Below are 10692 nucleotides of genomic sequence, written 5' to 3'. Positions count from 1 at the left end.
TTTCAAAATGATTGAATTATATTCTTTTTATCTTCCGGTTAAGGTTTTTATGCCTTTAGTAAATCTGTGTGCAATATTTTTAGAATTATCAACAATTTTAAAGTTGTTTAAGTGCCGCTAAGCCTTTTTTCTGACGGCAGCCATTCATTGTTTACATTTGAAACAGCAGACTAGTGGATTTGTTGCCAGTCTAGAGAAACTTAGCTTCGCAACAACAAAGATAACGCCTTCATTTATTATTGCCAATTAAATCATGCTTAATCCTTTCTGGAATTTTTTCGGGGAAATAAGTGTTTAAGATTTACTTCGTAATTTTTAATATAGATATTTTGAGTTTTTATGAATTTTTGCCTTGTCGCGAAGTGAGAACTGAATTAATTGAATGAGAAATACTCAATCGTCTGTGAAAAACTGTTTCTTTCTTTTTTTTTTTTTTTTTTTTTGTTTGCTTAATTTCTTTTATACATCATTCTAGCTTTATTATAGTATTTGAATAGAACATGTGGCCACGATTAGATAATTCTATTCTTTAAATGATATAAATTATTATGAGTTATAATATGAACGAAATATAATACTGTTAAGTGAATCTAGCGCCAGAGCGTCGCTGTGGTAAACAAATACTAGAGTGAATTTCAAAGAATGCATTTATTCTATTGTGGTTTATGCGCTGTCGGCGAAGTAGAATTAATTCAATCCAATATGTTTAAATGAAATGCAAGAAAAATTGCGTATAATTTAATATTCCGTACAAGGAAGTCATGTGGTATACACATCAGTTTTTTTATATATACTTTAATAAAAGGAAATGTGTTCCTTCTTTTTATAAGAAAAGGAACCCATTTTCCTTTCTAAACTTTTGAAAGTCACCAACGCTTAAAAAATGATAGACTACGCCAAAGTAGAAACCCGCCTTTTTTTAAAAGAAAGATTCACTACAACAGTTCGCGTACGTAGAATCCGTTCCTTTCGATGGGGTTCAATTGACGGATCTGACAACTCAATGCGCATGCGTGGTTAATGTTGGTGCGAATAGCTTAAGCGGCTAATCGCACCGGTGGTGCGAATAGCATCGGCCAGTGTAATTTCATATACAGAAGAAGATAAAGCTAAATATTTTGCGGACTATATGGAAGATACATTAACTCTTAATCCCACTCCGTACGACAATAGCCATATTGAACGGGTCAACTAGGTGGTCAATAACTTCCTTAATACCCCTGCTCCGTACAACTTCACTTTCCTGACTACCCCAACAATCGTTGCCAACACCATCAGCGCCTTACAAACGAAGAAAGCCCCAGGGCACGATGGCATCTCGACCAAAGCACTGAAGCATCTTCCCATCAATGCTCTTACCTGCCTAACTAAGATAATCAACAACATTATCAAATTTGCTCATTTTCCTAACTCATGGAAGCAAGCTATAATAATTGTTTTTGCAAAACCGCAACAAAATCCTACTCTTCCACAGAACTATCGCCCTATCAGTTTACTTAGCCATCTGTCGAAAGTTACTCAGAAAATCCTACTTTTCCACATCCAAAAAATTCACCCTTCCATGAATTTTCTCCCAGAAGAACAATTCGGTTTTCGTAATCATCATAGCACTTGCCACCAACTTCTTAGAGTTATCAACATTATTTCTGAAGGCTAAAACTGCAAGCTTCCGACCGGTGCTATATTTCTCGATATCGCGAAAGCTTTTGACAGGGAATGTCATCGAGGCCTTATTTACAAACTAATCAGTCTCAATTTTCCAGATCATTTTATTCGCTTAATAGCCTCTTTTCTCAGCAACAGAATATTCAGAATCAAAATCGGTACTGCTTACTCTACCACCAGAGTAATCATTGCTGGTGGCCCACAGGGGTCGGCACTTTCGCCGTACCTTTTTAATATTTATACACAAGACATCCCTAAAGACCCTTCTGTTCATCTTGCACTCTTTGATGACACAGCCATACTTACTAAAGTCTGCACAGTTATCGCCGTAAGAAACCAACTCCAAAGCTATCTCATAAAACTGGAAAAATGGCTTACCCTTTGGAGGATTAAAATTAACACTGATAAAACTAAGGCAATGATTTTCCATAAAGGAAACATGAAATACTATCCTCCACCCCCTGAAATATTTGACGAAGAAATAGACTGGATTAATGAAACCAAATACCTTGGGGTTACCCTTGACCAAAAACTTACCTTCAGAACCCACTTCCGGTCCGTAGTACAAAAATTTAAAATCACCACAGCTACTATGCAACCTCTTCTTGGTAGAAAAAGCAACTTATCTACTACAAACAAATTAATTCTATATCGCTCCATACTGCGCCCAGCCCTCCTTTATGCAGCACTGATCTGGGGACATGCAGCTAAAACCAATATTAAATTCAGACTTTAAAAACTTCATTTATGTTAAACTATGGAAAGCGCAATATATATATATATATATATATAAATTTAAGCAGTTTATTTGGTGAAAATTTATCACATTTATCGTAGGAATTATTAAAACTGTTTTGCATGTAAACTATATATATATATGTGTAAACACACATACAAAACACTGTGTATACATATGGTGATGTATGTTTGTGAGCATGTGTGCGCGTGTATGTTATATTTCCCTATTATATATCATATCAGTATTTTATTGAAAGTAGTTAGAGACATTTAATAAAAAAAAAAAAAAAAACTGAAAAGTATAGTAAATCTCAAAATGATAGTGCAATTATGAAACTGAATATTACATGAAATCGAAAATTTATGTGAAGCAACTATGGAATGAAAATAAATTATAGTTAGGTTTCACAGCGTACAAAATAACACTTTAATCTAACCACTTGAGTAAAACGAATGCCAAGAAAATATCCTGAAAATGTATATCGGGAAAAAAAAATTTCCGGAAAATGCCTCACGGAAAATATGCACCTGGTTAAAAATATCGTTAGAATAATAAACAATATAAATATTTTTATCAGGTACATATACACATGCACCTTGAAAAAATATTTGTAATTTTTATACTTTGTAAAGATATATAGAAGATTCTTTAGTATTAAATATATTTTTCATTTATTTATTACAAAATATTCTTTCTTACTAAAAATATGCTTAATGATTACATCGTTTATATATCCTAATTAATTATGAATATTTTTTTAGTTTTTTGTTATATTGTTTCGTTTCTGAGAATTATTAAAATTCAAGCAATCTGAATTTTACACAAAAATAAATTCTTTCCTTAGTGACAAGTATAACTTTTGCATTAGAAATTATTCATGATAAATGCAATCTTAATTCTTGCGGTTTTGCAGCTGAAGATGATGGTTCGGTAAAACCATCGAAACTAGTCCTGTGAAAATTTTGTGAATTAACGCTGATTTTTGTTGTTTGACTTCTGAATTAGTATTTATTCGGCGTGTTATTGTGTCTTAATTAAATGCAATCTTGCTTTTTCGCCAATAGAATGTTTTGGCTTATTTGACTACATCAAAGCATACTAGAGCTGTCTGCCTAAGAGGAGGGTCTCTTCGTGGAGGAATTTTTAAAGGTTAGGTTATTTAATTACGGCAAAGCCTCGAGGGCTATCTGCCTAAGGGGAGGGATGGCTTCGTGGAGGACTTTCTAAGGGAAACTGGCTCGTATACGCGTTACACATGGTGAAAACCACGAAAACACCCATGCAGCCAACCCGTTCACAGGATTCGAACCTCGGACCGAACTACCAGTGTTCAGCGACTTTACCGCTCGGCCGCTGGTGGGCCCTAGGACTTTTTAAAGAAACTGCTCGTATATATGTTATATATGCGGAAAATTATGAAAACGCCCATGCAGCCAGCCCGTTCTCTTAGAATCGAACTTAAGTCAGAACTCGGTATTCTGCGACTATTCAGCGACTTTACCGCTCGGCTGACAGTGACAGAATGTCTGCTACCTATACATTAATCTACTACATAGGTAGATTTGTTTCCGAGAAAGAGATGCGAAACAGAAAAGATATGTGAATCATATCCATCTCACTGAGATGAATATGATCATTTTCAATGTGCCATTTGGTAGTGCTCTATTTAAATGGTCAACGTGTAAGTTAAGTGGGTGGCCAAATACCAGACAAGACATTTTTTAAAGCATAAAGATTATTAAATGTGTTTTAAAAATTGAGTTTGTAATCAAGCTTCGCTATCTAGGAATAAGATATAGCTTGCAGTTAAGTTATATTCTTTCTTTAAAAAAATATTTCTTTTGTTCACCTATTAAAAATAACAATCAGCAGCGTGTGTTTTTAAAAATATCCCTAAATGCAACATAAATACAAGGCAGATTTCTTTAGGGAATCCTTTACGAAGACATTTTACCACTTAGGTGGAAAACGTTTTGCTAAATTAAACTCTAAATTTACAAAGGCGATTTTATGAGAAAACAGAAGGAGGACTCAACATTGGACTAATAATTTGCAAGTTGCTCATCAGTGTAACATGATGGCAATCTTGGATAAAATGAAAATCAGAACGATATTATTGCAAATTCTTCAATAAAGCATCTAACGTATTGCAAATTAAAAATTAAAAAAAAGCGTTCTTTATTTTGTGAGTTTATTTGTGAAACTATTTGAGAAATAATCTCATTTTATCTTGTAATATTGGAAAATATTTTCAGCTGTCATTATCTATCACAAATTAAATACTTTGAAAGTAGATTCATTTTAAGCTGTTTAAAATATTATTTGCGTTCGTGCTTAGGGTGAAGAAATGTTTGTGTGCTGTGTTCATTCATAAGTATATGTATTTCGTCAGGCTTTTCATTTTGCCCTTCCCAGTTTTTATCAAATAACATAAAATTAGTATTTCATGGGAAAAAAAAAAACAACTTTTTTTGTTTATCTTTAATTTAAACAGCAAAGGGATTAGAATTTTAGTTACTTTGCAAAAAGTACTTAGTAAAAAAGTTGGATTTCGAATTTGAAATGTTTTTGCTATTTGGTTAGTAAATTAATTAATATAATGTAGTATACTACTTAGTTAACTATGTTTTTATTGGGAACCATTTAAGGACATATTATAACGGTGGAAATTACTTTTGTTCTTTTTTAAGTTGCTCTATACATTATAAAATTAACCAATTGATAAAAATTTGCATTATACAATATAATATTGATAAAAATTTGCATAAAATAAATAAAAATTTAATTTTATTTATTATTTATTTATTATTTATTATATTATTTTTATTAATAATTTTAATATGATAAAAATTGCATACAATACCAATTGATAAAAATTTGCATTATACAATATAATAAGTACTATAAACACAACAACAACGATAAATAGCCTTCTTATATAACAGCCCCAATTAAAATTACTAACTAAAAACAACGAACGTGGAGACATTTCTATTATGTAGTAAAGTATGCTTTAAAATATTTTGGAAGAACTGGTCAGAAATTATGTGAAAGAAAGTGAATCCAATTTTCATTTTAAAAATTTTCTTATAATGTGTGAGCTTATTTTAAGCCATTTTACCTAGTAATAACAACTTGATATTGTTTCAGATTAAAAATAATGAATGCAATATCATCCATATTTCGAAATGGGCTTATTTAGTTATGCTGTTATAACTACTAATAATTGTTGATGAAACATTTAAACAGCAACATAATTTTGATCTGCTATGCAAGTTTATTTATGTATTTATTTTTTATACAAATATTGAATCGTCGAATGTAAAAAAAAAGCATTAATAAAATCTTTAAATGCCCGTCTTTGAATTTGAGTTCGAACACAGCATATTTAAAACGAGAGACTATTACAAGACTTTGCTAGGATCCTGCTAGCCGCCCAAGAAGCTTTGTTAGAAGGAAACAACTGATTGAAAGCATGTGTTCAAATTATCACATCTGTCATTTATCTGTCGAAGAAAAGGTAGGACTTTTGTATGAGTATGTTTCAAAGCTTGTTTTTCCTTTCCGTAAGTACGCCAATCCCCAGGGGTGTAATTACTCTTTTACGATAAATCTGAACTAGTGCAGTTCTTCCGAAACGGGAAGAGAATATACTTACGATGACATTACTGAATGATCTCAAAGCCATCTGCTATTCTGAACTATTTTGTACTTTCTTTAAAAATACAGAAGGTTATAAGTACAGTTTTTTTTTGCACATCTACAGTTATTGTTTTCTAATTACTGTCATGTCACATAATTGCAAAAGCATTTAATATTTATTTAGTCTTTCGCATAATATGTCAAAACAAATTTCTCTTAAGTCATCTGTTTATGGCTGAAGTTGCTACGTGTATTTCTTTAATTTATGCTATGGAAGTTAAAAATACAGCGATCAATAAAAAATATAAAAATTCTGCACATGTGAAAATAAAATTATGGTAAAATGCTTGAACACCATCTTCAAAACAAGAGACTAAATTTAAAAAAAAAAAATCATGTTTGAGCTAAAATATTAATGTCTTACAAAATCTTTTCTAACATACGTGACAATTTTCTATAGAGGGACAAGCTTTTTTTTACTGCTTAGACCTACAGTACTATTTTTTTACTTCTTACTAAACAATTATAGATCCTTTCCCAGATTTTACTAATCAGGTCTTGCTGGCCTAAGATGTAATACTTTGATAAAGAAATTCTAAAAAGTTTAACTTTTTTTATTTTAGTAATTCTGAATACTTATAAAAATTCGGACTACTACAAATTTTAGTAAAACTCATCCTATGATTCAAAAAGGTGCTTCAGACCGCTGACGAAGTTTTTAAATTATAAAAAGAAACTGTATTTGATATGGTAATGAAGTTAAAATATCATTGCACCTGCTTAGACAATATCCAATCTAAGAATGCTACTATTTTAGAGAATTATATGCATTTAAATAAAAAATAGCACAAATAATTATTATATATTCAAATTATACACGACTACTGCGTCATTCGCAAACAACATACATTCAAAAAACATTAAAAATTTTTTAAAAAAATCTTACAGGTTTCAGATTTTAAATTACGTCCAAAAGGACATTTCTTTAACGTTTTGTGAGGTACCTTTATTTATTAAATATCATGTTCTTTGCGCTTACACCATAAAATTCAGTTCAATAGCAATGTCGATAATTAATTTTAAAATGAGCATATATTTAGAATTTCCGGTACACAATTCCGCGAGCTGGAGATAAAAAGGTCGGGGTTGCTTTGAAATCGTTGAGTTTGTTACTCAAAAATTCGTTAAAGTTTCACAAAATATGAAATAGATAATATCAAATTTGATCTTCCACATGCCCATATTCGTAGGAGGATTACGTCATTCAAACTTGGATGGCTTTTTTTCAAACCTTTTTTTTTTTATCACAATCCCAGAAATATACACACATTTACGCAGATTTTCATTATTTACTTACTTCAAATGTAATGCGGGACTCTAACATTTGGTGGCAACAGTCTGAAAAGTGATTCGCCGTTTATAGTGATTCAACGCAAAAACGAAAACAGTATTAGTATTTAAAACAATAGTCTCTCAAAGACTATTGTTTTAAATACTAATACGCCTCTTTGGACTAATAAATAAAAATGTGAAAGGTTTCAGATTTTAAACTAAGTCCAAAGGAGCGTTTTTAACGTTTTGTGTGTTACCTCATTAAATATCATGTTCTACGTACTCAAACCACAAAGTTCAGTTCAACAGCAATATCTCAAAATTATTTTAAAATGAGTGTATCTTAGAGTCTCTCGCGCTGGAGATAAAAATGGGATTTTTTTCGTACGGTGTTGACATTACTCGCTTTGAAATCGTTTAGTTTTTTAATCAAAAATTCGTTGAAGTGTTATAAAATATGAAATCGATAATAAAACAAATTTCAAATTCAAATTAGGGCTTCCATTTTTGAAATTTCGATAGCTCTAGGTACCGTTGTTTTATTACAATGCGAGAAATATACGTACATTCATGCAGATTCTTCATTATTTAATTTCTTTAAGTATAATACAGAGCGATAAAATTTAGTGGCAACAATTTGAAAAGTGATTCTCCGTTTATAGTTTTCAATGAAAAATGCCAAAGCGAAATTAAAAGTTCTTCAGGGCAAATTGCCCCTTTGGACTAAAAATAAAGTAAGCAAACATAAAAAAGTAAATTTTTGTGCTTCTTTTCTTAATAGTATTTCGTTTTATTTATTTACTGCGGTTTTTTTTAAACTGAAATTTGTTACTTTTAGAAAAGTTGCGGGTTATATTTCGGACATTCAGTTGTTAGGCTGTAGGTTGGTTATTTTAATAATTTATATAGCAAAATACAGAAATTTTAACATACCTTTGCCTTTCTGCTTGTAGTTATTTTGCGTTGAACAATGTAATTACAATTATGTAAGAAAATCAAACTCATTGAATTTTTTTCTAATAAAAATCGCATTGAAATCAATGTACATATAAAGATTTGGAATATTTGAAATGAATTTGAACAGTACTTCATCATACCAGTATAAGCGACGAATATTGTTCCAAAATGAATAAATAATTCGCCATTATTATTTTTACTATCAAATTATATTATGCTTCATAAACCCATTCAAAATAGGCTTATTATGAATTGCTGTTGATGGCTAATTTTTATTTGAATTATTGCTTAATTATGTTATTCTTTACACGTAATTATATATAACTCATATTAAATGCAGTATTAAATTAAATGCGCTATTCGTTCGCTCGAATAATTAAAACTTATAACTTGTCGGTTTTAATTATGTATTTATATATCCATAAGTAAATTTGTTTAAATATTTCCTAATGCTATTTTTTAATTGAATTCACGAGCATTTCGCATATTTCTGAACAATCAATTTAAAAACTAAAGGATATTTTATGAAAATGTTATCTGTTTAAAGAGAGTATTGAAAAAACATGCTTAAATGCTACTTTTTTATTTTGCGAAGAATGTCCACGTTTGTTTGTTGTTTATAAACCACTACATGTTCAAGCTTTTTCTTGGTGATTAAACATAGCGGTCTAAAACGAAAAGAGCAACCCTCTTTGCCTCCTACTGAGAACTGTCATTTACAGATCTCCAGGGTTCCAGAAATAAGGGGGGTAGGAGACATCTGCATGGCCGCTTTAAGGCGGTCATAACGCTTTCGAGGTCTTCACCACTGACCGCCTAGAACCATCAGTAACGCTTTCGAACACTTTTCCAGTGACCGCCTAGAAGCGTCCGTAACGCTTTCGAGGTAGGCAGTCTTGACCGCCTAAACCCGGTCATGACGCTCAGAGGGTTAAAATTATCAATGACTGCAACGCTGTTGTGCAAACTTTAAATAAAAAGGAACTCAATTCGAGAATAGCCCGATGGGTTTTATATCTCCAAGGTTTTGACTACGAAACTGAGCACCGTACAGGCTCAAAGATGGCTCACATGGATGCCCTCAGTCGCAGTCCATGCTGCATGACTATCCAAGACAGTGTCCTCCAATTTTGCAAAGCACAAGAAACCGACGAGCATATTACGGCTATTAAAGCACTCCTTCAAACAACGCCTTCGGATGATAACTTTCTCGTTAAGAACAATCTCCTGTACAAAAACGTCAACGGCATTGACTTGCTTGTGGTGTCTGAGGATACGCAGGCAAATGGCATTAAAACAGCTCACGAACGAGGCCACTTCGCCGTAATCCGCACTCAAGAACTTTTAAACAAAGAATATTTTATCCCAAATCTGAAAGAAAAAATTGAGCAATGTATCCATAACTGCATCCCATGTATCCTCAATAATCGAAAGCGTGGCAAACAAGACGGACTACTGCACCCCATTGACAAAGACGACGCACCCTTGCACACGTACCATATCGACCACCTTGGTCCCCTTGCCACCACATCAAAGAAATACAAACATATTTTGGCAGTTATAGACTCGTTTACTAAATTCGTGTGGCTTTATCCGACAAAGTCTACAGACGCAGATGAAGTTATCAGTCGGCTGGAATTTCAAAGATCAGCCTTCGAAAATCCTTCACAGATTATCTCTGAACTCCATTATTATTGCTGTCCTTTATAAACTCTCCATAACCAACCCTGAAAAATGGTACCGCCAATGTTCCCGCCGTGCAACAAATTATTAATTCAACTTTTCAACCTAGCATCAATTCCACTCCCTTTGAACTTCTCTTTGAGACTAAAATAAAATCGCAAAACGACATCAACATCACTGCTCTAATCGACGAGGTGATCAAATCTGCATTCATTCAGCAACGTGACGATCTCCGTAAGGTTGCGAAACGGCAAATCTCTAAAGTGCAAGACGAAAACCGCCGTACTTATAATTTGCGACGAAAACAGGCACAAAAATTTCAACTTCATGACCTCGTGGCAATCAAACGAACTCATTTGGCCCTGGTCTAACGCTCAAACAGAAATTTCTCGGACCTTATCAAGTCACCAAGCTCAAACAAAATGATACATATGATGTGGAAAAGTGTGCATTTTTCGACGGACCATCCAAAACATCCACTTGTGCTTAATACATGAAACCCTGGTCCAACAATATTGAACGTATCACTTGATTTTTATTAAACTGTCAGCATTATAGGTCCTCCTGTGTTTGGACAGATGACAGCTGAGAACTTTCTAATATTTTTTCCCTCATATCAACTTTTTAATTCATTTTGTCATAACTAATGTTCTTTTTATTTTTAGTTAACTGCC

Source organism: Stegodyphus dumicola, chromosome 4 (assembly GCF_044657685.1).
Source record: "Stegodyphus dumicola isolate Sdum_Otavi_A_Nest chromosome 4, ASM4465768v1".
Classification (NCBI taxonomy): domain Eukaryota; kingdom Metazoa; phylum Arthropoda; class Arachnida; order Araneae; family Eresidae; genus Stegodyphus; species Stegodyphus dumicola.
This window is presented reverse-complemented; position numbering follows the sequence as displayed.